Here is a 27,465-nt window from a genome sequence, read left to right as displayed (position 1 = left end):
ATTTCAGACTGGCAAAAAAAGAAGTAAGGATTTGTCTCTGTACAGGTTCCTGCAAAGCTACACATTCTAGAAAGTGGCAGTGGTACCCTCCTCTGTGGTCAATTAGCAAAACCACACCTTTCCTCTGCAGCACTCACACTATACGATTGCTTGCCTCAGTACAGAAGTCATTCCTGAACCATACAAAAATAGCAGTGGCTTTTTGTCGTGGCCAGGCTCAGGCTGCTACACTCAAAACTACTCTGAAGTCTTTCCTCATTCTCGTCTGTGTCAATAAGGAAAATGGGACCGCACCCTCCAACATGGTGCTCCAGCCACTCTAGTGGTGCCCACATAGACCTCTGCATTAAGTGGACTTCTCGTAACTTGATGCAGGCTTGCCAATTTTTCAGAGGCCCTGCTGTTTGCTAGGAAATCAATTCATCTAAATAAAGGATTCAGTGGTACCTGCATAGAGGAATAACACAGCGTCTGCAGTAATGTTCAGAGCACTTTCGGAGAACAGCTTCGGGCTCGGGTGAGAGAGGCAGAGAGATTGAATTCTCCTCACATTTTATTTGCCAATGTTCGGCTATAAATCATCTAAGCTGCTGAAATGGAGCATGATGCACATACGAAACCCTGAAGTAATCAGGGTCTCACTAAGTACCAATACAAGCTTCCTGTTCTCAATCCACCCGAGGCCAGCACAGCTCGCCCTCATTCCATGCTAGCAAGTGTAACAGAGAACACGCGCCATCAACATACTCAAAACCAGAATGGACCACATTCTTCCCTCAGAAGGCCTCAAACTCTTAAGCTACTTTTACAAATCATTTAAATAAGATGTACTGAAAGCAAGAATGTTAAACACCCAACAATTGGTATTAAAATTATTTTGTGTCCTTTGGGTACAATGTACACACTTCCAACCACTTCAGAGCTGGGAAGATGCTCTGCCAGTGCCGAGGGCCAGACCAAATCCCTCAAAACCAGGTAAAATGATGGATAGGTATAGCAGACTGCCTGTAATCCCAGCACTTAAAGCTGGCTAGCCAGGCAAGCTGTATTCACAAGCTTTGGATTCAAGGGCATTTGCCTTAATAAGTAAAACAAGGAGTAATTAGGCAGGTTCCTGGTGCAAATTTCAAGTCTCTACAAGCACATAAACATACATGAATACACCGACATAAATGTGAATATGCATACACACATATGTGCACCATATATACACACTTACACATACTAAACAAGTTTTAATAATAGTAAATGTCACCAATCAAACAACTTAGGTTTTCACACTTTCCCTAACAGGGTAAACAATACACTTTAATAATACACAGGACTAGGCTTCATGGCAAATAGGAGGTATAGAAAATGTGTCCTTTCCAAGTGAAAATGAATGTGGAAAGGGATATTTCCTGTAGAGAATGCTTAAAAAACAACAACAACAAAATAAACAAAAACAAAAAAACAGAGTGTCAGGAAAGAGGGAAGCAAGAAGACAAATGAAGAAACCTCACTCAGCCATTACGCATATACAACATGGGCATTACAAACAGAAGACCCTGGATTGACCCTTAGTCCTGTATTTGAATCCCAGACACTAACTACATGACCCAGGCAAGTCTTATGTTGAGGACTGCACTAGTCCCACGTTGGGGTGGCCAAAATATGTTTCGGCCTGAGCAAAATGTTGAGGCCCGGGCCGACCCACGTTTGGGCGGCCACTGTATCCCGGCCCAAGCTGCCGCTCCGGTCTTTAGGTCAGGGGGTTCAGCAAGAGCGAGGGTGACGGCAGATTCTACCTAATGTCTGAGATTCGTCTCTGATGATCCCTCTATAGTCTCTGATCTCCGTCTATATTCTCTGATCTCTAGTTCTGTCTTCTATGGTCTCCCTAATGTCTTCTCTCTGCTGTGTCTCCCAAATGTCTGAATCCTACTGTCTGCCTCTGCATTTTATATGTCTTACTTCTAAGCCACGCCTCTAAGTTACACCTTTAATCATGCCCTTAGGTCTTGTCTCTAACCCTGATCTCTATACTTCTTAAGTCACACACCTTTAATCTCACACACCTTTAATCTCAAGGTATCTAAACCAAGATTATCAGAGTGTTCTCAGCTGTTGTAGGCTATTGTAATTTAAATCTCATGTCAGGGTATATGGCTCAAGATGGCTGCAAAGCTGATAGCCGCTTTCTGCTAAAAGTCGGCCCCCAACAGTCTTACATTGTAGGGAGCAGAGGAAGCCAGGCACATGTAGGCCTTCTCATTAAACACTTGGCATAGAGCCTGGCATGGAGTTGGACTAACTGACCCACAGCCTATAAAACACACACACACACACACACACACACAGAGAGAGAGAGAGAGAGAGAGAGAGAGAGAGAGAGAGAGAGAGAGAGAGAGAGAGAGGATAAAGGGGAAGAGACGGGAAGAATGGAGACAAGACAGAGGTTCTGATCAAGTCTCGTTTATTGAAGGGAAATCTGGGGTATTTATAGGCTTTTGCCACGTGCCTTGTAGGCGCGTGAATACTGCGTGCCTTGCAGGTGTTGATATGACGTAAGCCTTACAGGCGTGGATACCACGTGCGCCTTGCAGCTGGGGGCAGTAAACAGCAAAACAAAATATGTTGGATATCAAAGTGTGCTTCAGCTGTTGTAGGCTGTTGAAAAACAAGTCTCACATCAGGGTTTGTGGCTCAAGATGGCTGCAAAGCTGATAGCTGCTTTCTGCTAAAAGTCGGCTCCCAACAACTGGAGACTGAGAAGGCCACTGGAACCATGGAAAGAAGTTTCTTGGGTGATTGGGACCCCACATACACCCTGATTTTGAAACAAGCACTGAATCATTTCAGTTTTTATTAGATACATGTGAAGTTGTAGTCATTGGATGTTGAAAACCGCTCTGCCCCACACTTGGGGGCCAAAATGTCAATGTTGGAACCTACACTGCCAAAAGCCTTGGGGACTAAATTGTCAGAGCCCACACTGTCCCAAGCTGCTCCAGTCCGTGGATCGGGTTCAGCAAAAGAGAGAGGATGGACGTGAAGAATGGAGACCAGACAGAGTGTGATTCAATCCAGTTTATTCTTCAGTCTCTCTTCTTCTCTCCAAGTCCCAAGTCTCAAGTCATAATTCCAGTTCCTGCTGTAATAAGTCTCAAGTCCTAATTCTAGTTCCAAGTTGCTAGTCTCTTTCCCAGTTCCAAGTTCCAAGTTCTTTTTCCAAGATCCAAGTTACAAGTTCTAGTTCAAGTGTCTGTCTCAAGTTTTAAGTACCTAGTCCAAGTGTCTAGTTCCTAGTTGCTTTCTTCTGTCTGCCTCTCACCTTTTATATGTCTCACTTCTAAGTCACGCCTTTAAGTCTCACACCTTTAAGTCTCACACACCAAAGAGAAGATCCTGGGTATCTAAAACAAAATGTTATCAGAGTGTGCTCAGCTGTTGTAGGCTGTTGTAAACAAGTCTCTTGTCAGGGTATATGGCTCAAGATGGCTGCAAGGATGATAGCCGCTTTCTGTGCTCCCCACAATTGGAGTTGGTAACTTAGTAGGTGATCTCCTGTAAAGTCTGGCCTTGTCTGGTTTTAGATATATTCATGTTATAGACATGGGCACTATAGATATCTTTAATCTAAATACAGTTTTTATTTAGGCCTAAAGATGATGAGAGACCCAAGGCTGAAGTTGCTGCAGGGTTCCTAAATGACAGAGTTTCTAACTGCAATAGAGTTCCACATTTCAACAAGCCTCAGCATCACTTGCAACACTTGCCACAGACAATCTCATATTATTTTATGTGCCCTGGACTCTGTCCTGGCCAGAAGACAGAGCAATGAAATGCTAATGTCACCTCTAAATAATGAAGATGGTGTATTGGATCCAAGCTTCATCGTTCCTTTGCTAGGTGGGGAACAGAAGGCTTTAAAGGAAATGCCCAGGTGATTTTATGACTGCCTGTTCTAAATGCACATGGAACTTTCTCTATCATAGGTTAGTTTCCCCATATACACAACTTTATCTCTGCCCAGGCCACTGCAACACTGTATCGAGTATGTTAGAATGTTGCAGCAGCCTAGAGAGCAGCCTTTTGTAGATGAGGTTCCATTAGATAGAGATAACCCTTAACATACTCAGTGGATTTGCCAAAAGTCTGAAAGAAAGTGTCCTAAAACCATATAAGAGGTAGACTTGCTGGCTCATTCCAGGGGTAGTAACATAAATCATCCCTGCAGCAGCTTCCACAAAAGCAGCCACTGCAGCTAAGGCTTTAAAGATAACCATAGGTGCATGCACTCCCCTTAATAGACTGTTATGTATCTAATGATGCAGATGGACTGTACACATACACATTTGAAGCGGAGAAACAGGAAAACCACCCTACTTATAATCAGCTTCCTCAAAACATTCAGTATTCATTCCCTGTCAACTAAACAAGAGGTTTTAGATGATCCAACCAAGAGTGCGTCTCTGTAAATGAAATCTCCAGCTGCTATCACAGCCACAGTAGAGAGGAAACACTGGACACCTTCACTTAATCAGTCAGTAATATCTACTGAAGAATAAAGAAGACCAAATCTCTGCAAGTTGTTAAGAGAACTGGGACTCATTGATGGCCAAGAACTGGCTGTCGCTGATGCTACCACACCAGACTGTGCTATTTAAACCTCATTTTATTCAAGGAAAAGAAATCTGCACATAATATGCCACTCGCAGAAATAATATAGTTTATGAATACTAAGGAATTTGATTGAAGTGTGGGGAAGGCAGAGGGGAGACCCAAGAAAAGAAATGCAACTGATATCATGTTTTAATGTCATTTTTAGCATTACTGTTGCTAGAGATGTATAGATAAAGAATAACTCCTTTAACTTTATAAATCCCTCTTGGAGACTGAACTTTGAGGTAGGGCTGGTAAGAGTTCCATTAATAGAATGGACAACGATGCACGGACAGAAAGATGATGAACAAATGCATTGCCTCATTCAAGCAGGGGAAACTCTTCTGTGTAAATTTGTTATTGTGGTCAAAGGACATATTTCCCCAGCTTGCATTTCAGCGTCCACGTGTCTAGAACTGTACTGATGAATGGAAATGAAGAATTAAGTTTTAAGAACAATCCAAATTACAACCTGACATCTAAAGTATATCAAACACTGGATGTTTTTCATTACTACTTATATAATTGTGGCTATTTAAATGTGTATTAACTACTGCAGGATTTAACTAGTCCATAATAATTAGTAAACAGTATTACACCTTAATACTCATGCATGAAAACTGGTAATGTTCTCATGTGTTTACTTGCAGTACCACAGAGGCCAATATGCACAATTTTAAATCCTGGCTGTTTTTTAAAAAAATTAATGTTAAAACACTTATCACTATTTTACACACAATTTAAAACACTTATACTATAATTGTATTTAAAAATGTTAAACACAATTTATTAATAAAATTGTACATTGCCCCAAAAAAATAAATGAACCCAAAACGGCTTAAAATAATGACAGTGTTTATTGTGTTCATGAATCTACAGTCTGGACAGGGACTCAAAACAGTTTATGTCTGTTCCATTCAACATCAGCTGTGTCTGCTCTGGAGCTGAAACTGAGAAATCACGTGAGAGCTTGTTTATTCACACATCTGTCCTGTTACCTAAACCAGGAAAACATCTGGGGTCTGGAACAGCTGGGGCTCCTCTGGCATTCTCTAACTGTGATCTCTCCTATATGACAGACACAAAGTACCTGGACTTGGGACTTCTTATTAGTTTTCCATGGTTATAAAAAGTACCTAAGACACATTGAATATTATGGGAAGAGGCCAGTGAGATGTCTCCGTGGTACCTGCCACCATGCCTGGAGACATGAATTCAATCCTGGAGACCTACTTGGAAGAAGAAAGCCAGCTCCGATGAGGTGCATGCTCTGTGGTAAGCCTGTCCCTCCCGCTATGAAATAACTACATGCAATGTGTTTTCAAAGCAAAGCTTTAGTTTTGCTCATGGTTTTAGAGCTTCGAGCCCAGGGCCGGCTGAGCGGATGACAATGCTGGGCTGTGACGATGCAGCTCACGGAAGAGATGGCAGAGGAAGCTGTTTACTTTACAGAATTGGTGGGTGGCAAAACAAGTTGGGGTCCTAATGGTCCCTTAAGCACACACTGTGTGCTTAAGTGACCTGGCTTCTTCCTGTCATAGCCTCTTAAAGCTTCCAGCTCGTCACAGATGGCAAAACAGTCTGTCACACAGGAGTCTTTAGGGGACACTTATTTAAAACAAACAAACATAACAAAAATAAGTCCCAAGAGGACTTGGCTTGCCTTGTATGGCGTAGCCTAGTAACTCATGTTATTTCTACCCCCAGCACATTCTACTGATTTACGTCTACTTCAGGACTGGGAGCACAAACTCTGCCTCTCAATGAAGGAAGGAGTGTGAAGGCCGACTGCAAGAACTTACAGACAAACAGGATATGGGACCAATGTTGGGGTTTCTGATTTGCCAGGATTTTTTTTTTTTTTTTTTTTTTTGTAATATATTGAGGGCTCTAAAAGCTGAAGAAAAAGGTAGAAGGCTGACCTGGAAGTGAACCAGGCTTGTAAAAGGCTGAAGGGGGAGGCTGGGAGGAGCCAACACCTTTGTCATCACTGCTGTGACTGAACAGCCATGTCCCCAGATCTCAGTACCACTCAGACAACAGTCTGTCACTCTGTCTTTGAGTCAGGTCCTCACAGTCTGAGGTCTCAAGCTGCACATGTGAGTTCTGACTTCCAGGATCCCAGTGTGACCCCTTTAGAGAAGGCCTGCCTTTCACAAAACTTCACAGAACAAAGGCTTCACTTCAAATAAGACCAGAGAGGCAGATGGTTGGTGGCTGGCAGTCCAGCAAAGGTCCGATGCACACAGCTAACAAATAATATGACAGTTTTCTATGAAAGACACCATTTTTCTGGCAACCTAGGACAATAACACAGCCTGGTTAGTGAGCAGGCTCTAACCTGGGCTGTAAATCAGATCCTCAATCCGTAATGCAAACTCATCTCCAGAGCAACATTTATCAAGTGGAACAAGGTCCAATTCTAAGCCTAGGTACTCCCCACAAACACAGGGTGCTTGCCATCTCACAGGGGATGGGGCTCATATAATGGGTGAAGGATAGGTGGCAGTCAGCATCTGCCTTGAGCTGTTTAGAGTTAAGAAAATCAAAGTGCTGGTTTAATTTCCAGTTCATCATGTAGCATCTGAAGTCTCAGACAATGGCTGACTATAGCAGAAAAACCACTCACCAGACAGAACTGGCAATTCTAACATGGGGGACAGATACCCACCACACCTTACAGCACCCTGTCAACAGACTCTCTTGTCTTGCTTCATTAGGGAATACTAAGTATTAGTGGGAAGTAAAGACTCACAGGAAAGGTAGCTGTGTGGAAGGAAATGCCATACTACTTTTCTTTTTAAAAATCACCTTAGCCAACATCAACACCTTAAGATAAAAAGATACTATGTAAACCCATCATAAATTTTAGAATGCAAATGCTGACAGACAATCCCAAAGTACTACAACTAAATACCTTTATACAAAATATTCAATGTGTGGACTAGTAGCATATTTAGTGATTTTCTTATATCAAGAATAAATTAAGATACAGTCTTTTTTTTTTTTCTGTTGCTACTTCTCAGCATTAACTCTGCTTCTGCTCCTTGTCATGTAAGTGGGCACAAAGGGTCAGATAAAAATAGCTTTCATGAGATCAGGGGACTTGGCTGGTATGTCACACTCGCTGCCGTATGCCCTGTTCCTGCTAGATAGGACACGGCAGGAGCTCAATAAACAGTGATGATAGTCCTTGCCAAGTGTTTAAGATCTGCATTAGTTTTAATTGTGTACACAGGAGCACAGTGCCCGGGGAGACCAGGCCTGCCAGATTCCTGGAGCTGCCCAAGGTGGGTACTGGAAATTGAACTCAGATCCTCAGAAAAAGTCTTATTCTTAACCAGTGAGCCCTCTCTCTCCAACCCCTGGAAAAAAGGGTAGAAAAAATAGGCCAGGCATGGCAGCTAATGCCTATAACCCAGTATTCGGGAGGCTGAGGCAAGACAGGAGTTCAAAGTCACTCTCAGCTATATGTCAAGTCTGAGGCCACCCTGGAGTATATGAGACTCTGTCTCAAAAAATATTTTCTAAATTTAAAAAAAAGTAATATAATTTCAGGGGGGAAACTGAATCAATAATATGCAAGGACTTTTCTTCTGGGTATCTAGATGCAATCAATATACTGCCTATATCCCGCTTTAAAATGAAGATGCTTTAGCATTTGCCCACTAAGCCTGACAGCAAATGGCCAAGACAAGTCTTGCGTCACTGAGTGCTCACTGACTGTTGGCTTTAGTGCACACTAAAAGTCCTTATCATCTTTCAACACTGAAGGAGCACCTCAATTTGGGCAACGACTTATTAATCTAGGAAGACTGTACTGAGCATGATGGGAAAAGATGTGCATGGCGCAGAACGAAGCTTCAGTACTAAGGGTCAGATGAAAGCAACCATACTGGAGGAGAGGGTTGCTTCAACTCAAACACCCAGGTAGTCACTTTCTAACCAGCAGTCATGTTCGCACTGCTATTGAATCTACAAGAATCACAGGTAAAGAAGAGTTTGAATGACAACTGAATGTAAAATACTTCTCAAAATTATAAGGAAAACTTGGGGGAGGAGGAGACCAGAAAATAAACATCTGTGTGGGCTACAGAGCCTGCTAAAATGAAGGAGTTACAAGTCGGAACCAGAAGCAACCATTCCATACCGACTCAAAAGCTATCCTGCTAGGGTTAAAGAGTCTGCGACCCTTTTTGATGAGTGTTACACAGAAGAATAGAAAGGTAGGTCCAAAGGAAGGGAGCGGCTGAGGGAGGGGAAGAGAGGAATGACTTCACCCAACTGGCTGGTCCCCTAACTGTACAACAGTCAACATGGAAAAATAAAGACCAAGTTGTGCCCAGCTGAAAAGAAAATCTGCAAGCAATCTAATAGGGTAGAACTGTTGGTTTATTCAGTCTTTAGATAGTGAGTTCTCAGTTCACCCTCCAAATGTGTTGTAAAGATCCTTCTTCCACCAGTGCCTTCAATGCTGAGTACCAGCATGGCCCGCCACCCCTTGTCACATAGCAGGGTGAAGAACAGCCCCCATGTGGAATGGAACACGTCCTGTGCATGAAGATCTCTGGGAAAACACTGAGGCCTTCCACGCTTGCTCTTCACAAGAGCTCAGCTACGTCCCTTCAGTAGCTTTTGGTTTAGTTTTCAGGTCCTACTGTTACATGACTTGTGATTCTTCCAAACTAGATTCTCCTCCTACTCAAGTTCAAATCTTACCTAAAGGCTGGGCGGTGGTGGCGCACGCCTTTAATCCCAGCACTTGGGAGGCAGAGGCAGAGGCAGGCAGATTTCTGAGTTCGAGGCCAGCCTGGTCTACAGAGTGAGTTCCAGGACAGCCAGGACTACACAGAGAAACCCTGTCTCGAAAAACAAAAACAAACAAACAAACAAACAAAAAAAAACAAATCCTACCCAAAATAGATTCAATCAAGCGGGGCCAAATATAAGAAAAATTTTTTGCAGAGGTGTAACAGCAGACTCTAAAAATGAATATATATATATAATGCATTTAATGAATAATAAAAATGAATATATGCATACATGAGCTGGACTGGATAGGGAATAAAATTTTCAAAGCATCCTAAAATGGATCTTTGGATTTCAAGCCAATTGCTTTGAAGTTGTGTATTTAAATATCTAGATTTTTGGATCCAATCAAAGGGTCATGCTATTTAATTTCTGGGAAATTATGGACACATGCTCAATAGACTAGGAAAGTCCCATTTCTCAACCAAGATTTAAAGGGAAATCTTTTCCATCGGCACTCTCGCTTTTTTAGAATTATTAATTCATGATTTGCCAAAGGCTAAAACTGTGCTTCCACATTTAAGTAAAATGTTACAGAAGAGGAATTTAAATAATCCTCTATTAATTACTCTGTTTTTAAAAAATTATAGTAAAGACCTCTCTTATGTGGGAGGCCTTCAGTAAGTAAAACTGTCAAATTCAGAATTGCTAATTACAATCATAAGGCTTCAAATTCGATGTTTTAAAAGCCATCTGTACAAAAAGCAAAGAGTAACCATGAACTGCTGAAGTTCACTGTTGACCACAGAGGCACAGTCATGTTCCCACCTCATCTAGGTCTTAGCTTACTGTAACACCTTCAATTCTTGACTGACTAGTGGTGATCACTAAGCCCTACCATGGCCATCCCCCAAGATGCAAGAGCTCTTAATACGAAGACATATTTTTTCAAATGTAAAAATACAATCCATCGTCTATGCTTGGTGTCTCGACTGTGAAATAAACAATCTTGTATGGTGTTGTTACCTTCTTGGAGGCCGTTAGGGGTCAATCATTTTTTTCATTCTTTTGCAAGAAGAAGGGATGAGTTTTCTAGACCAGAGCAGCAGCAGGGGGAGTTGCTGTTGCTGCTGCTGCTGCTGCTGCTGCTGCTGCTACAGCCTCCTACCCAAGAGCCTTGCTGCTCCTACAGCTGCAGCTGCTGCTACCACCTCCTTCAACTTTGAGGTCTGCCTTACAAGATTTGGCATCATCCCTGGTCTAGAGGGAGCAGCAAGAAGTGCTAGGAAAAACTATTAGCCCTGTCCTGAGGCAATCCTAAATGGTGCCGGTACAGAACAGGGCATGAAGAAGGACTCAGTTAATAGCAGGTGGTTGAGAGCTTCCAGCAGTCAGGACAGCATGTGATTCCAACATGACAAGCCAAGCCCTTCCTTGCCTGCCGTAGAGGTGGAGGATTCTGGGATCTAATCATGTAACATTCTTCCAATGTTGTCTTAGAACAAAACATTTCCATAGCCAGTCATGTGTACACTTGCTTGAATATTATTCATTTATTCTTATTAATTTTTACACAGAATCTTACATATCCCCAGATGGCTTCACAATGGCTCTGTAGCAATGGATGACCTTACACTTCTGACTGTCCTGCTTCAATCTTCTAAATTTAGGGTTATAGATGCATGCTACCATGCTGGCTTAACATCTTTCTTTTGAGTACAGAAAATGATATCAATTTTCACACACACACACACACACACACACACACACACACACAGAGAGAGAGAGAGAGAGAGAGAGAGAGAGAGAGAGAGACAGAACTATCAAGAAATTAAAATTTAGCCAGGCAGTGGTGGCACACGCCTTTAATCCCAGCACTTGGGAGGCAGAGGCAGGCGGATTTCTGAGTTTGAGGCCAGCCTGGTCTACAGAGTGAGTTCCAGGATAGCCAAGGCTATACAGAGAAACCCTGTCTTAAAAAAAAAAAGAAAAGAAAAGAAAAGAAAAAGAAAGAAATTAAAATTCTATTTAAATGATCCTAACACTGTTTCTTCCTAGTCTGGTGTCTCTGAGATCACAGACCATATAACCAATAGGTCTTATGAAATACAGTAGATCTGAGGACTTGAAAACAAAATTTGATGGGCTGGAGAGACGACTCAGCAGTTAAGAGCACTGACTGCTCTTCCAGAGGTCCTGAGTTCAGTTCTCAGCAACCACATGGTGGATCACAACCATCTGTAATGGGACCCGATGGCCTATTCTGATATGTCTGAAGACAGCTACAGTGTACTCATATACATTAAATAAATAATAAATAATTTAAAAAAAAAAAACAAAATTTGAGACTTGGATATGACACAGAACACCATATATACTATTAAAAGGACAAAGCTGAAAAAATGTTTAAAATGTGCTCAACATATACTTCCTATCCTTAATCACTAGAAGTTTTTACAAATCAGGCTGAACAGACATGGAAATTGGACAAGCTATGTGAACTTGAACTTTACAAAGGCAGAGGCAGAACTGTCTTGTTTATAGTTATGCTATTGTTACATTGTAATTCTATAGTCTAGCCTCTACCCTAGCACTCCTGTTAATGCACTTACTGGTTGGTGCTGAAGAAACAGCATCTGTGACCCACATACCACGGGTCTACATTTTACCAGCATGAGCTTGTTAAAGCCTCTCACGTACTTTGTTCTATTTGATGAGGAAATCACGGGCACACACAGGTGGCCTGGAACAGCTGTGAAGGCGGCCCAGCACAAAGCCATCAAATTCCTTAAAATACAATCACTGCTGCTGGTGTTTGTAACTTGCTCAAGTTTGCAGGTGGCGTCCTGCTGCAATGTTAAAAAGGACAGGCCTGGTAAAGCGTGAATAAAGCAACTGAGATGAAGCCCAGATTCCAAGTGTAAAGCCCTGTATGGCTTCTGATCAAAACACATGTCTGCAACTAGTCAGATAAAAGATGTAAGGCCCAAGAACTGGGAGCAGGGCCATGGCATTATAAACCAGCTGCAGGCACCATTACTTGTGAGAAAGTGGGACCCCATTTCGTGAGGCCCGTGTTTGTCTCCAGCTCTACAGGTGATTTCTCAGTGCTGTGTGCAAGCCTCTCTTCTGAAAAAGCAAACATCAACTATCATTAAAAATGTTTGATTCAAAGCACAGAGAACATGGTACTACCGGTGCAACATGACTAAAAAGCAAAAATCTCCTCTTTGAAATATGTGGCTAAGCTTTGTCACTTTCCTAAAACAGCATTTGTACCAAAATAAAGTAAATCCCTATTCTCCCAAACTTCATGTGAGGCCCTGAATTCTCATCTCAATCTTTAGGCTCCCTTAAACACTGAAATCTTGGCAGGGAATCTTGAAGACAAGCCAAAGTCCTGGAAATTGCTAAGGTTGTATCTGATGCCAGACATCTCCCTTACCAGGGGATAAACATCAGGACCTTCCTTCTCAGTGTTGAGGCAAAAAATCTTGGTCTCATCCCCTTTTAAAGTATCAGATACGAAGCACGCTCACTATGCTGGATAGTTTTGTATCAACTTGACACAGGGCAGTGTCATCTGAAGAGCAAACCTCAACTGAGAAGATGACCCCATGGTATCTGGTTGTAGGCAGGTGTGGTGGTTTGAACATGCTTGGCCCATGGCAAGTGGCACTATTAGGAGGTGTGGCCTTATTGGAGAAAGTGTAGCCTTGTTAGAGGAAGTATGTCACTGTGGAGATGGAGCTTTGAGGTTGAGGTCATACACTCACACACACATACACACACACAAATGTTCAAGACTGGCCAGTGTGATCACAGCCTCCTCCTGGCTAACCTCAGATCAAGATGGAGAATGCTTGTTTCCTTCAGCACCTTATCTGCCTGCAAGCTGCAAGCTTCCCACAATGATGCTAATGGATCACACCTCTAAAACTATAAGCCAGTCTGTCTTAAATATTTGCCTTTGTAAGAGTTGCCTTGGTCATAGTATCTCTTCAAAGCAATAAAACCCTAACTAAGACAGCAGACCTAGAGGGCATTTTCTGGATTGGTGATTGCTGAGGGAGGGCACAACACATTGAGGTTAGTACCTCTCCTAAGCTGGTGGTCCTGGGTTCCATACAAAACCAGGCTGAGCAAGCCATGGGGAGCAAGCCAGGGAGCAGCACCCATAGCCTCTGCATCCATCTGAGTTCCTGCCTCCAGGTATCTGCTCTGTTTGAGTTCCTGTCCTGATTTTCTTCAAAGATGAACAGTAATATGGAATTATAAGCTAAGAAAACCCTTTCTTCTCCAACTTGCTCTTTTGAGGTGTTTCATCACAGCAATAGAAACCCTTTGACAACAGTGGCTTGGTTACGAGGATTAAAACAGGGTGCCTCAAGTTCCTCGAATTGGAAGCCCATAAATGTAGCATATATTCACCTGATGTAATGTCATCTCTGAGGCTCACTGCTTCTGTGTGCTAACCTAGGCCTGGTCCTGGAAGCTTCTAGCCTCCATACAATTGTATCTAGGCCTAGAATGTTTTCTGCCTCTGGACTTGCTGCTGAATAAGCTCATCCTTTCTAGTTCTTTCTGAACTCTGTCTTTCTGGTTTAACTCAGATGTTCTGGCTCAAACTCCTCTCCAAGCTGAATGACTCGATCTGGCTTCTCTCAGTTTCTTACTAATTGCTCTGCTTGGCCTCATGCTAACTTTGGCAATATGCTTTAATCTTCTGGCTCCTTCTCATTCTATGGCTCGTTCTCTTTACCTGTGTCTATCGTGTTCTCTCTGCAACCTGTGTCTCTATCACTGTCCCAGTAAAGTGCCTCCTTCTCTCTGTGATGCCCTTCAAGCAGCTTCCCTATCCTCTCTTTTAGGGAGAGTTGAGCATATTCTATTCTGTCAATTCTTTCTCTGATTCATCACTTTGTCTGCCACTCAATAATTAGACATCACTTTGAAACTCCGGTGCTTCCTTCTACAAACTAACTTTACACTGTTTGGGATTAAAGGTGTGTGCTAAGGGCTGAGCCTCACCACAACTAGAAACAGGTTTTTCCAGTATACCATCTCAGGGTTCAGATATCAATGAATATCGTGATCAAATATCCTGCAAAGGAAGCTATTCTTCAGTACCACAGCTTAGATCATACTTCTCAGCTGCCATGAAATGACCGTGCATCATTATATCCTACTCACAGGCCAGCCTCCTCTTTTATCCTCTTGTACTGACCCCCGCCCTTTCTCCTCAGTGAGTAAAATGTGATCCAGTATGAAGTAAAATGGTTTAGGCTACTTAGGTTGAATTTTGATTTATTTATATATAAAAGCCTTTGAAATACACACACATACACACACACACACACACACACATACACACATGGCAACATTTTCTTCTAGATTCAGCTCATAAGGAAGAAAGATGGAAAGGAAAAAGTCAAGAAATGAGAAATGCCAAGAAAACCTATCTGGAGAATAATACTATTTTAGTAGCACTTTAACAGTACAGGAGGAAGAAAACCCAAATGAGCATCTAGGTATGTGCTCCCTTAAAACTGAGATAAAAAGATAGATATAAAAACCACTTAGCAAGTCTATTTGCCCTGATGCAGACAGAACTACAGACCTGATTTTAGAGCAAAGTATCAGATGAGAGTCTGACTTTAAAATTCCTGCTATGTCAATTATAAGGTTGTAGGTACTTTTAAATGTTCATTAAAAATTCAAAAAGAACCAGCTTCCAGTAACTGCATATTATTTGCTGATTGCCTTTCCTCTTAGTTTGTTATGAATTTGCAAATTGACTCTAAGGAACATAAAAGGTACTAAAAGAAGGCTTTTGTTTGAGTCTCAAAATGAGAAAAGTTACTCTGAGTGGCTATGAATCAGAAAAAGAGGTAATCAAATGTCATATTAATTGTTTAGAATATCTCACAAACAAGGAACTTAGAATACCAAAAGAGTGAGTTATAACTTTGAGAGGTAGTTTAGTCTAGCCACAGCTTACTAACATGGTATCACGAAACTCACATTCCTTTTTTGTAAGAGAACTTTAAAACGATCTTAGGCTGAAAAACTCAAAATTCAAAGGCTTTTCATGCCTATACTACATGATACATATCATTATCATATGAAATAGTAATGATTAAGTAGTGATCAGTAATTCTATAGTAAATATACAGATGTCATGAAACATGGACCTTCTGAAGAAAGCGAAGAATATTGTAAAGCTCTGTCTTATTTTCCTAGACACAGGCTTCAGTAGGTATGACTGAGCAAATGGCTTTAGGGGCCTTTTAATTTATAAAACTAGCATGTGGAGCCACTCCACCAGTATCAAAGGCCCGGGTGTGTCTGCATGGCCATTCTACATACTATCAAAACAGAGAGTAAGCAGAGGAGCTTACTGTCCTGAAATTCAGATGAGTTTTAGCCAGTTACCTTCCTAAGCATGACCGGGTAGGTGTGGGGGGGGGTGAGAGGGTGAAGCTTATGTCTAGAAGGAAGAGAAAAAAAAAAATCCACCAGCTGTTTCCAGTCAAGACAAGCTTACTGAGTAAGATGAACTGGCAAAGGAAAATTCTGTGTATAAGAAAAACACCAAAACACACATTTTTAAGAAAAAACATAATTGTCCTCCACTAACTCCAGATACCAAGATACACATTAATATTGCTGATTTGTTTAGTAATTCATTATGAATCCAGTGCCCACTAATTAATAGGTATCCATTATCAGTATTAATAAGTCTATATAATAAATAAATAAATAAATAAATAAATAAATAAAATTCCTGCTATGTCAATTATAAGGTTGTAGGTACTTTTAAATGTTCATTAAAAATTCAAAAAGAACCAGCTTCCAGTAACTGCATATTATTTGCTGATTGCCTTTCCTCTTAGTTTGTTATGAATTTGCAAATTGACTCTAAGGAACATAAAAGGTACTAAAAGAAGGCTTTTGTTTGGGTCTCAAAATGAGAAAAGTTACTCTGAGTGGCTATGAATTTAAAAAAAGAGAGAGGTAATCAAGTGTCATATTAATTGTTCACAACATCTCCCAAATAAAGATAAGGAACTTAGACTCTAAAGGGTGAGTTATTTGCTTAGATAGTTTAGCATTGCCACGGGCTCTCTCTCTCTCTCTCCATATATGGAGAGAGAGATTAGCTAAAGTGTACTACTTAAATCTGGTAATCTGATAGAGGACACATTAGACATAACTAATTGGGATCTCAGAACTAACTGAAGGAGGCTAATTCCTACAGCAGCCAAGGGTGTTGATTCTAAAATGGCTTCAAACTAGGCAATCTTGTGATGCTGTCCTTAAGGTCAACAATAAAGGACCCTTGGATTTTCTTTCCACCTGGCCTATCAGTACTGCAAAGCTCCCTCTAGGGCTGGATGCACCTATTCGGGTGTCTCTCCATCCCACATTTCATTGTCTCAGAATGTAAGGGTCACCCAAGCCAGGTTCAGACAGTCATCTGAGCCATTTAAAAGCCAAGTCAATAGTGAGAAGCAGGAGAAACAGACTTATTGAATGCACTACATGGGGCAGGCCCAGAGAGATCCAGGGACCCCCCTCCCCCCATCTGTCCTCATCTCTGGGCTTCTCAAGTGAGATTTTAAGTTTAACCAGTAGGCCAGGGATATGCACTTGTAATCAATCCAGTGTGGCCCCGCCCCTAACAACTCATGCTTGTCTGGGCTTCAGCATCATCCTGTAAAGAGGTCTGAGGAGCTGTTAGAACTTTGTGAAATCTGCTTCCTAGAGAGTTTCCCTCTGACTAGTGTTTTTCCCTCCCAGAGCTGAATATTCTGGAGATATTGGGGACCATTGGAACATTGGGGTCCATTGTTCCAATCATCTAACAGTCACACTGCCAGGCCAGTTATAATAGTTGATCACATGCATTTGCTAGCCTTTCAGTGCCTAAATCAACAGGGGCTAATGTAAACATTCCAGAAGGTTCCAGGCAGCTGCATGAGGAAGTCATTTTCAACTTTGGTAAGGAAGGTCGGCTTGATGCTACTTTTTGTTTTTTGTTTTTTGTTTTGTTTTGTTTTTTTACATGCTCAAGGACAAAAGAAGTTTGTTTAATATTTACCTTTTAAAATAGACTATTAAAAACACTTGGCATGTAAAATACCAATAGGAGCTCTTCTTCATCATCTTCATTTCCATCACCATCATCATCACCATCACCATCACCATCACCATCACCATCACCATCACCATCACCATCACCATCATCATCATCACAGGAGTAAGCAGAGTAAAGAGAAACACACCCATAGAAGCCATAACCTAGTCCCTAACTCCTGTGAAAATGATTCGGCACAGAGACAGGATACAGAAGATGTGGTAAAGCAAAAGGTTTTAAATTCTCTTCCTGAATCATCTAGATGGGTCCAAGGCACCCATGTGGGCACAGGGCCCGAATACTCCAGAGGCAAGAGTTATAATGTTAGGACAGGAATAAGCCTGTGTTTGTATTTCTACTCCTATAATCCTAGTACTTGGGAGGCTAAAGTAAGAAAATTTCTAGTTGCAAGCCTGGACTATATGACAACTTGCAGTCCAGCCTGGGCTACATAAGATACTAGCCTGGCCTATAAAGCAAGACTGTGTCTCAACAAAACAAAACAAAACAAAACAAAAGGAATATCAACTTCAGTGGAATGGAAACATAAACTATAGCACTGCCATTGTTGAAGGAGGCTATGAGCCAAGGAGTGCCAGCAGGTTCTAAAGGCTGAAAAGCAAGGAATAAATTCTCTGCTAGAGCTTCCAAAAGGATTGCAATTATACTTTTGAGGGGCATTTTCAGAAGTGTGATCTGCAAAACTATAACAGTAAGCTTGTGGCATTTTAAGCCACTAGTGTTTTATAATTTGTTAAGTAACCGTACGAAACATTATAATCAATACAACAGTACCAGTGGACATGGTAATAGAGGCCTGCCATCCCAGAACATGACTGCTCAAACAGGAGGTCATCAGGTTGAGACCAGCCTGGGTTAGACTGCAAGACCTAGTCTCAAAAAATTTAAAAAGGAAAGAAGATCTCAGAAGGACGGAGGGAGCTCATTGCATTTAAAACTGCTTTGAGCACTTGCCATCCATCCTGAATGCCATGCATTCCTTCATCTGAATGAGCACACGTAAGAGCAGGTAAGCAGCACGTGTGGTTATCGGAAAGGGAGACTGGCAGACCGATGAGGGAAAAATTCCACAGAAGAACATAACCAGGGGTTAGAAAGATGACTCTGTCAGGAAAGAGCTTGCTGCACAAACACGAACATCTGAGTTTGATCCCCAAGATCTATGCTAAACCACAATAACAACAAAACAAACAAACAAACAGCCAAGATGCTGTATGCTTATAATCCCAGGGAGGTAGAAACAGAGGATCCCAGAAGATCCCTGGAGAGCCTCAGAATAATGACAGATCCCATTTCAAAAAAAAAAAAAAAAAAAAAAACCATAGACTTCCTAAGGAACAACACCCAAGGTTGTCCTCTGCCCCTAAACACACACACACACACACACACACACACACACACACACACACACACAGGTGGAGAATTTAGGCTACAGAGTTTAGGCCACAAGACCAACTTTGTCTCACCACTATGACAGCATTTATTACCTTAGACTGCAATTATTTGTCTCACAGCTGCCGTCTGGTGCTCCAAAAGCTTTCTCTTTAAGGTCGGGTACCATTCCTTGCATTTCCCCATGCTAAGACTGGTATGGGAGAGTAAACAGTGGTGCCATATAAATGAACAGGGTCTTCACAGGAAAAGGACAGCAGCAAATAAAGTTCAAAAAACACATGGCTCACCGGACAAAAGGCAGGAGAAGCCTGGGTTTTTATTTTATATGCATGCACATCTGTCTGTCTTATTTATTTATTTATGGATGTTTTTTCAAATCATGTTTGAAGAGAGGCATTTCAATAACATCTCTGACTCACAGAATGTGACCTGGTTGATCTAACCAACAACATACCCAAACAATTTTCAGTTGCATACCAAAGCAGAATTCGGGTTTTTATGCTTATCCCATGGTCCTCTGTTGTTTTTATTTACTCTTTGAGAATTTCAAACAATGCATTTTGATAATATTTACCCCGACTCCTCCAGGGCCCTTCCTGCATTCCTAACTTCCCAACTTCATGTCATTTTTTTCCCTTTATTTAATAGCCCGCAACTCCAATTTGTGCTGTTCATACTCTCACAGATGTGGGGCAATCCTGTAGAACACAGTCCACCCACCAGGGCCCAGGTCACCAAAGAAAATGGTCTCTCCTCCCCTAGAAGGGATCAACTGGCCACAGCTCCTCAGCCAGTGCTAGATGCCTCGTCCCCTCCATGCTGGAATGTTGAATGATTAGTCTTGCACCAATCTTCTGCTGACAGTCCATAACTGTGGTGGTCCTGTCAGGTCCAGAACACACTGTCTTGCTCAGCCCTCCCCAACCTCTGGCTTTTACCATCTTTCCTCACCCTTCCCCAATGGCGCGTCAGATGTCCTGTTTGTGGCTGAGCCTGCCACGGACACCAAATGTCTGCACTGTGCTCATTTCTGGCTCTGTGCTTAACACCATCCGCTGTACAGAGACTTTTCTGACGAGGGCTGCAAGGTACACAGAGAGATGTGCCTCTAGTGTTCTATCAGTAGTGGCTGAAGTCCTTAATTCTGCTCAGGGTAAAGATGTAACATGATGAATTTTAAGAAAAGTGCCTTTGAGGAGTGGGGTGGCTCACATTTCAGGCCCACGCCATCAGAACTCCCAAGAATGGAATTAGAAAACAAGAAACCATGACCTTTCGGAAACATTTCCATATTTTGCCTGGAAACAAAAGGCAGTTTCAGAAAGATATGTAATAGGGGTGGATTCAACTTCTTCCTCTAAAGTGCCAGAGACTTAAACCTGGTGGCTTGTCTTTGCTGCTTTTGGCTAAGAATAGGATAGAAAATATAAAATAAAATGTTAAAATATAGTTTTGGACAGAAGCTTCACAAAATACTATTTGACAGCCAACTGTAAAAAAACACTCTAATTCTATTGTAGAAGAAGAGGAGAAAAAAAAGATGAAGAAGGAAGAGGAGAAAAAAGAGGATGATGATGAAGGAGGAGGAAGATGATAAAGGAAGAGGAGGAGGAGGAGAAGGAGGAAGGAGAAGGAAGAAGAGGAGAAAGACACCACAATGAAAGAAGAAAACCCAGGGTCCCTAGCCCAGTCTTCAAGTCCTTACTTTTCAGAGCAGAAGGCAATACTGTAGGAACATCCGGGTGGGCACACCCTAACACTCTCTTGTCATGGACACTATCAGTTTTACCTCTTTCCAGGATGGGGAAAGCACTTTGCAGTTAGGAATCCAAAGAGAATCTGCAGGATCGTGCCAAATGGCTCTAACCCTTTTGAGTGGAAGTTTTTTGAATCTCTGGGAAGCACGGGCATCCCAGGCTTCACTTTTAAACTGAGTCAAATGAGAGGGCCAAGACAGCCACATGCTTACACGGCTTCCAGAAGAACTCCCAGTAACCCAGCACCATGTGCCTGGCACATCAGCACCACCCAGAAAACCAAGCAACCTGTGAGGGCAACACAGATCCCCTGGGGCCCTTTGCTGCAGCTGGTATGTGGGAGTTGTAGTTGGAAGTATTCATTTTTACAGAGAAAGGTTAATTAAAGTTTGACAGTGCATGCTCCTTTCTGAATACTATAAAAGGGGGAAAGACAGTGTAGGCCTCTATAAAAATGAAATTAGAAACAAATCTACCTCAAATAATCTTTAGTTCCACAAACAATTTGTAAACATGATCATAATGTGTGTGGCTTATGGATCATGTCATTGACCATATTTCAATTCTGAGTAAATTGTTTTCAATTATGTCAAGAATTGTCAATGATTTTTAAACATCTATTCAACATAACCCAAATGTATCCTAATTACCCAGCAGTTTCTAGGTGTAAAAATAATGATAAAATAATTTTTACTATTTTATGGATTTTAATATCTTTGGACTTTAGCTTATGTTAAGTAGAAATAACACTGGGGTTGTGGTCGTTTTCATGCCTACCTTTTATTTAACGGTGTAATCACAGCATGAATCATCAAAATTAGGTTTGTTACTGAGAAATATAAGGGTTATGTTTTCATTTTCATCTTAATTTAAATTATGATTTTAGAGTGGTATATTCTTAGTAAATATAGATTAAGTACACTGAACATATAATAAAGCTTAAGGAGCAGTAAGAATGGGCAAAGTGCCTGTAGTTAAGTGAGTAGCAGTCCTCAAAGGATCTGTGCTGTGCCCCAGAACCTACTACTATTACCCTATGTGGGGAGAAGTGACTAAGGCACGCCTCTTGAGAAAAGATGCTCACCCCCTGATTATCCAAGTGGACCCTGATGTGTTTATAAAAAGATAAAGGATATGTTCTGTGGATGTGGTGAGATATGGGGGAAGGGGATGTCTCAGTGGGCCCATGCTGAGGCATCTCTTCCCCTGAGGGACCAGTATAGTATAGAATAGAGTTTATTCAGGGCATGGGGAGGGGAGTTAAGAGGGTAGTAGAGGCAGAGAGAGAGAGTAAAGTAGAGGCCTGCCATGACCTCATGGGGAGAGGGGGAAGGGAAGGGGGAAGGATCTAGGGGACAGAGGGATCAAGAGAGCAAGAGAGAGGGGAGGAGGCAAGCAGCCCCTTTTATAGTGGGCCAGGCCTACCTGGCTGTTGCTACCTATGTGTGGGGGTGGAGTTTAGACAGAATGCTAACAGACCCCATGAACAACCAGATACTATTCTGACAAAAAGGAGACAAGAGGTTGGAGTCAGGAGACCCCAGAAGCTGAAGCATGAGCGCAGGCTCACCTGGAAATTTTGAAGACAGACAACCCCTTTGTTCAGACATCTGGCCTCCAAAACCAAGAGAGGATGTATTTCTACTACTTTAAGCCTCCTCCGAGTTTATGGTGATTTGTAACAGCAGCAACCGGAAACCAATGTAGTACCCTAACAAATATCTGTTTTCACGTAACTGGAGATGACACTGCTTCTAGTGAGCTCTAACAGGCATACAGTTTGAATAGTATTGAATTGCAAACAGAATTCTGCAGAAAACTACCTGAAGCACACATGACCAAATTTCTGTAGAATCCCATTGGAAAAGCACAATATAAAATCACTGTTGCTGACTCCACAGTCACAGGAGGGCTAGGTCGGCTCCAGAGGCTTTGTGAAGGGAGTGAGCTAGGTAAGGACCTCCTTATTCAGCATAAGAGTCTGTCTGCATTCCAGCCAAACGCTTCCTCAGAACAATGAGGTCAAGTAGAAATTAGCAAGCCCCTTAGTCCTGAATCAATGACTGAAAAGTTTTAGGGGGGAGGGGGCGGCGCGGGGACGGACCCATTAAAGTTCATTAAAGTAAAATAGTACTTTTAATGACTATTCTTCTTTGGTTTTAGGGAAGAATTATAACTCCCATCTCCCCCAAAATGGACAGTGGTGGGTATTGTGTTCTCATAAGCCACAAGGCAGCACGAGGAAATCTCAGCTGCTCCTGAGATTTCAGGACCTGGCTGCTCAGCTGCCCACAATTCTCTAGCTCCCGACATCATCATAAACCTCACTGCTCCAAATGGTTTCTTATCAACAATTTCCTTCTGAGGAGAGATAATAGCAGGCACCCTCCTTTATGAAGCACTAGTCATGAACATTAAACTCAGAGTTCAATACATTCTAATTTTCATTTTCCCCGAAGACTGAAGCTGAATTACACTTGATGATTCTGAAAATGATTTTTATCTATAGAACAGATAGGACCTCTTCTTCATCAGAGAGCTCTAATCGTCGATCCCTTAAGTCGGGGAAAGGGCATGATGTTAAAAACAATAATGCGGGCAGCTGAGAGCAAACCCAGGACTTTATTTGAAAGAGAATGGAAAGTCCGGGTTTGTCGTGCAAGTTCCAGCCAAAATAGCCTAGGTAATAAGAGAGTCTTGGGGTAGCTGCACGCCTTCCTCTTCCTTTCCACTTCCCAGCTTGTTCTTTCTTGTGGGTCTCCCTGATCTTTGGCCAATTCAGTCTATGAATGCAGAGGGAGCAGAGACTATGGGTCTCCCCACTCTCATAGATCTTCAACTGAAGCTCTGTGAGTTCATATGGTGAATGACCACACTGGGGCCAGTTCTCAGCAGGCGGATCAACTTAGGGTGATTCAAGGCTTCCAAAGTTCAAGGGGACCGAGGGTGGGAATATCCAGAATGGGCAAAGGTCCTTGGCTGGGGCTCTAAGGGTATCTAAAATGCATCATTAGCATGGGGAAGGATTTCAGGAATCCCAGGTGCTGGCTGAAACAGGTTTTATCAAGAGAAAGGGATTTGATCCTATAATCTAAGTAAGGCTGCTTGATACTCCTCAGGTAGAGGCATATGCATAGGCTTAGAATTCCCCAGACAAGGTTAGAGAAGAAGCAGCACTGATGAAGGGGGTCTCACATATTGCACCAAGTCTAGAGGCTAGCTGGTCATGGTGGACTTCAACCTTAATTAGCAGAGGTTTCCCACACTTCCTGGTTTGTCTCTTTATTCAAGGCTGGACCCCTTTCCCCACTGCTAAGATTCTTACTAGGCATGCATGTGGTCCAATGCACTCTCTTTGCAAAAGTTCCCTTCTCTAAAATGCATTTCGGTTCTTCCCACCTGAGCATACTGTTCAGACACTGAACAAAGGAGATGCTTTCAATATTTGACTAAGCTATTCTTTTCAAAGATGAAATAGTTACTTCTTCCAGAAAGCTCTACTTTCCTAAGGGATAAGTTACCTCAGTTTGGAAACTATGGTAAATTGGAATCTACTGGCAAAGGTAACGGGTTTTCTTTTTTTGTTTTGTTTTGTTTTTTAAAGAACTCATTTAGATTATCTATTTTCACCATATCTGGCCACAAGTTTGGACATAACCCTTGATTTTCAAAGAAAAGATGAGAATAAAAGCCTTGATCCTCCCCCCTTTAAAGCCCTAGATAATCAAAATGCATTTATATAAATAACTATAGATTAACCAGAGCAAACACTGCCTTTAATTTTTAATCATCTCTTATACAAGAAGCTGCCCCTGTGTTTTTCTAAACAAAGAGATTCCTACCCTCCAATACACACACACACCCATACACACACACACCCATACACACACACCCATACACACACACACATACACACACACACACACACACACACACACACACACCTCTACAAAATAAGAGAAATTAATCTCTGTTTTGATGGTTACAGGTGTAGATCTATGTCCTGGAGGCATCTTCTGAAATTGCCAGCTTCTTATGTCCCGACACACAACTAGTAACAGAACACAAAACTATTAATAGAAATAGAGACTGTTTATTAAGAAAGAAATCAACATGCCCAAGACTGGGAGTGGACTATTGAGCAACAAAATAGCCTGTGCTCTAAAGCAAAAGGCTGGAGCCTCATGACCCCTGATGCATTACATCGGCTTCTCCTGTGGGTCCCAAGAATTGAACTCAGATGCTCAGGTTTGGCAACAAGAGCCTTTACCCACTGAGGGATCATATGCTAATCTTGATGTCACCCTTGCCATCCCTATTTGCTTGCCACATTATAGCTGTACTGCATCTCAAGTCCTATGGGACAGGAGGAAGAGAATTCGATGAAATATTGTGAGATCATGATACTCTCAGGTGTGTGCTTCATGGGACTAGAAAGGCAAGCCCTTGCAGAGGTGACCAGACACAATTAGTCTTCCACACCAGAAGATGGGGGAAGGGCAATAAGAGAAATGCCATTCCTTAAAGTAAGCATCTTCCTTCCATGGGGTTCTGTAGTGACCTAGACCCAGCTCAATGGATCTGCTCCTGGTGGAGCCTGGGGCTGGGGGAATGGTAAGTGCAGCCAAGACATGGTAGGAACAATATACTTGCTTGCTCTCTGCCCCAGTTGCTTGGCACAATGCTTCTAACCCCTTTGGAATCCCCAGCAGTTATGAGTTTCTTTTGGTATGCTAATGAGATGACTGGTGGCTGAGGGGTCCTGCATAGCCTCTGTAAGGAGGCTGGTTGTCAGGGCAACTAACCCTGATTGGCAAACTGGGACTTTCCATCTTTGCTAGCTCCCAAAGTCAAGGGAGGTAGAGACAGAAGGTTCTGGATGTTGACCTAATTGTTCTAGTTTGTTTCTGTTGCTGTGACCAAAACCAACTTAAGGGAGAAAGGTTTTATTTGGATTTTAGTTCCAGGTTACGGTCTATCATTTCAGGGATCTCAAGCTGCTACTCAAACAATATCTGTGGTGAAGGGCTGAGAGAAACAGAGACATCCATGCTACCTGCTTGCTATCTTTGGCTCTAATCTAGCTTTCTCCTCTCCTAGATGGCTTGGGGTCCACTGGGATGTCCTACATCAACTAACAATTCCCCCACAAACATGCTCATAGGGCAACTTGATACAAAGAATTCCCCCACACAATGGATTCTGGGTTGTGGCAAGTTGAGATTTAAAATCAACTGGTACACTCACCAGTGGCTAGTGATGTAATACATCATGCCAAAAATCCCCAAAGGACAGGGTTCAGAGAGCATCTGTATACTGAAGAATACATGGAGATGCTGAAAATGGAGTGTGCCTGCCAAGCCCGGGAACACCCCCTGCCTGAGACCCTACCCTACGAGCATCTTCCGTTTCTTAGGTTGTATTCTTTATAATAAATAATTGAGCATGTGTAAAATGATCCCCTGAGTTCTGTGACCCACTGTAGCAAATAATCCACAGGGCTGATTTACACAGCCAGTCAGTCAGAGCACGGTTGTCTGTTTGGACTTAGGTGTCACGAGAGCAGTGTAAGAACTGACACCTTACTCTATGAGATCTGTAGTTATCTGCAGGAAGACAATGTCAGAACTGATCAACATTATAAGACATCTAACCGATGTCAGAGAGTTGGTTGCTGAAGAGAAAATACAGGCTGGAAAAAAGAATCCCCTTGTGTGGTTCTAAAGAGGGCCCAAATTTTTCTGATTAAAAGGTAATCCAAACAACTCGTGGATAACTCAGGCCAGTGGGATGCTATGAAGTATTAATACAACAGTGTGTGTGTGTGGTTAAGAAAAACAATGGCTGTGTAAATGGCAAGACTGGAAAGAAAAAGCCGGCTGATTTAACATTTGATACATACTTGCATATGTGGCAAGGCCTAAATTAGGGGCCTGGAACTCCAAGTGAGATGACTTAGTCATCTGCAACAAACAGGAATAAAGAAAGAAGGCAGTAACTTTGGAAAGACAGAATCAAGTGCAGAAAAGGTAGGGAAAAAATTCAGATCTTCGTGATAAATTTGATAAGGAAGGAAGATCCTAGAATAAATTTCTAAACCTTCCAGTCAGGACCAGTTTCTTACCTGAGAAATTTTACCTGAATAACCCTGAATACTGATGATAAATCATGAATAAATTTATTTTAAAATAACTATTTGATTATATATTTATTGAATATGAAATAAGTCTGCACACTAAAGATATGAATGCTCTTTTTTATTCTTATATAAGGAATTACCTCTTGGCTCGACATTTGACATCACATGACATAGAGTATCTTCTATGTTTATCAGAGTAGATCAATATACTAATTTCATAATAGTCAATCCTAAGAACACTAATTTGCAGGAATACACAGAACAAAATGGAAGAGGTATGTTTAAGGTCTTATCAGAAATAGTAGGTCCTAATCCCAAGCCGAAATTTATTTGATGATTTTTTTTTAAATGAAGGTCAAGTCAGAAACTCAAATAGCAATTTTTTAAATCAAACATTCTAATACAACATGAACCAAAGATACACTAATTTGACACATACAGGGAATAGTGCATACATATACAGGAGGGGGGACTCATACACACACTGGGGGGACTCACATATGCAGGAGGGGAGGATACTCACACAGGAGGGGGGACTCACACACACATAGGAGGGGGGCTCTCAAGGAACACTGCAGATGAGGAGGCAGAAACAACGTAGAGTGGGTAATGCGAGGCTG

At 41.9% G+C, this 27,465-nt stretch overlaps 1 protein-coding gene and 1 pseudogene across 1 annotated transcript in view; one reads left to right on the top strand and one right to left on the bottom strand.

Annotated features, from left to right (window-relative positions):
• Ppm1l (protein phosphatase, Mg2+/Mn2+ dependent 1L) overlaps positions 1–27,465 on the bottom strand; it is a 245,552-nt gene that overhangs the window by 127,774 nt on the left and 90,313 nt on the right. The gene's annotated exons all lie outside the window — the stretch shown is intronic.
• LOC117706750 (NEDD8-activating enzyme E1 catalytic subunit pseudogene) lies at positions 480–4,460 on the top strand (annotated as a pseudogene).

This window comes from Arvicanthis niloticus, chromosome 4, assembly GCF_011762505.2.
Source record: "Arvicanthis niloticus isolate mArvNil1 chromosome 4, mArvNil1.pat.X, whole genome shotgun sequence".
Taxonomy (NCBI): Eukaryota; Metazoa; Chordata; class Mammalia; order Rodentia; family Muridae; genus Arvicanthis; species Arvicanthis niloticus.
Note: the sequence above shows the minus strand (reverse complement) of the source record. Positions and strands in the feature narration are given on the sequence as shown.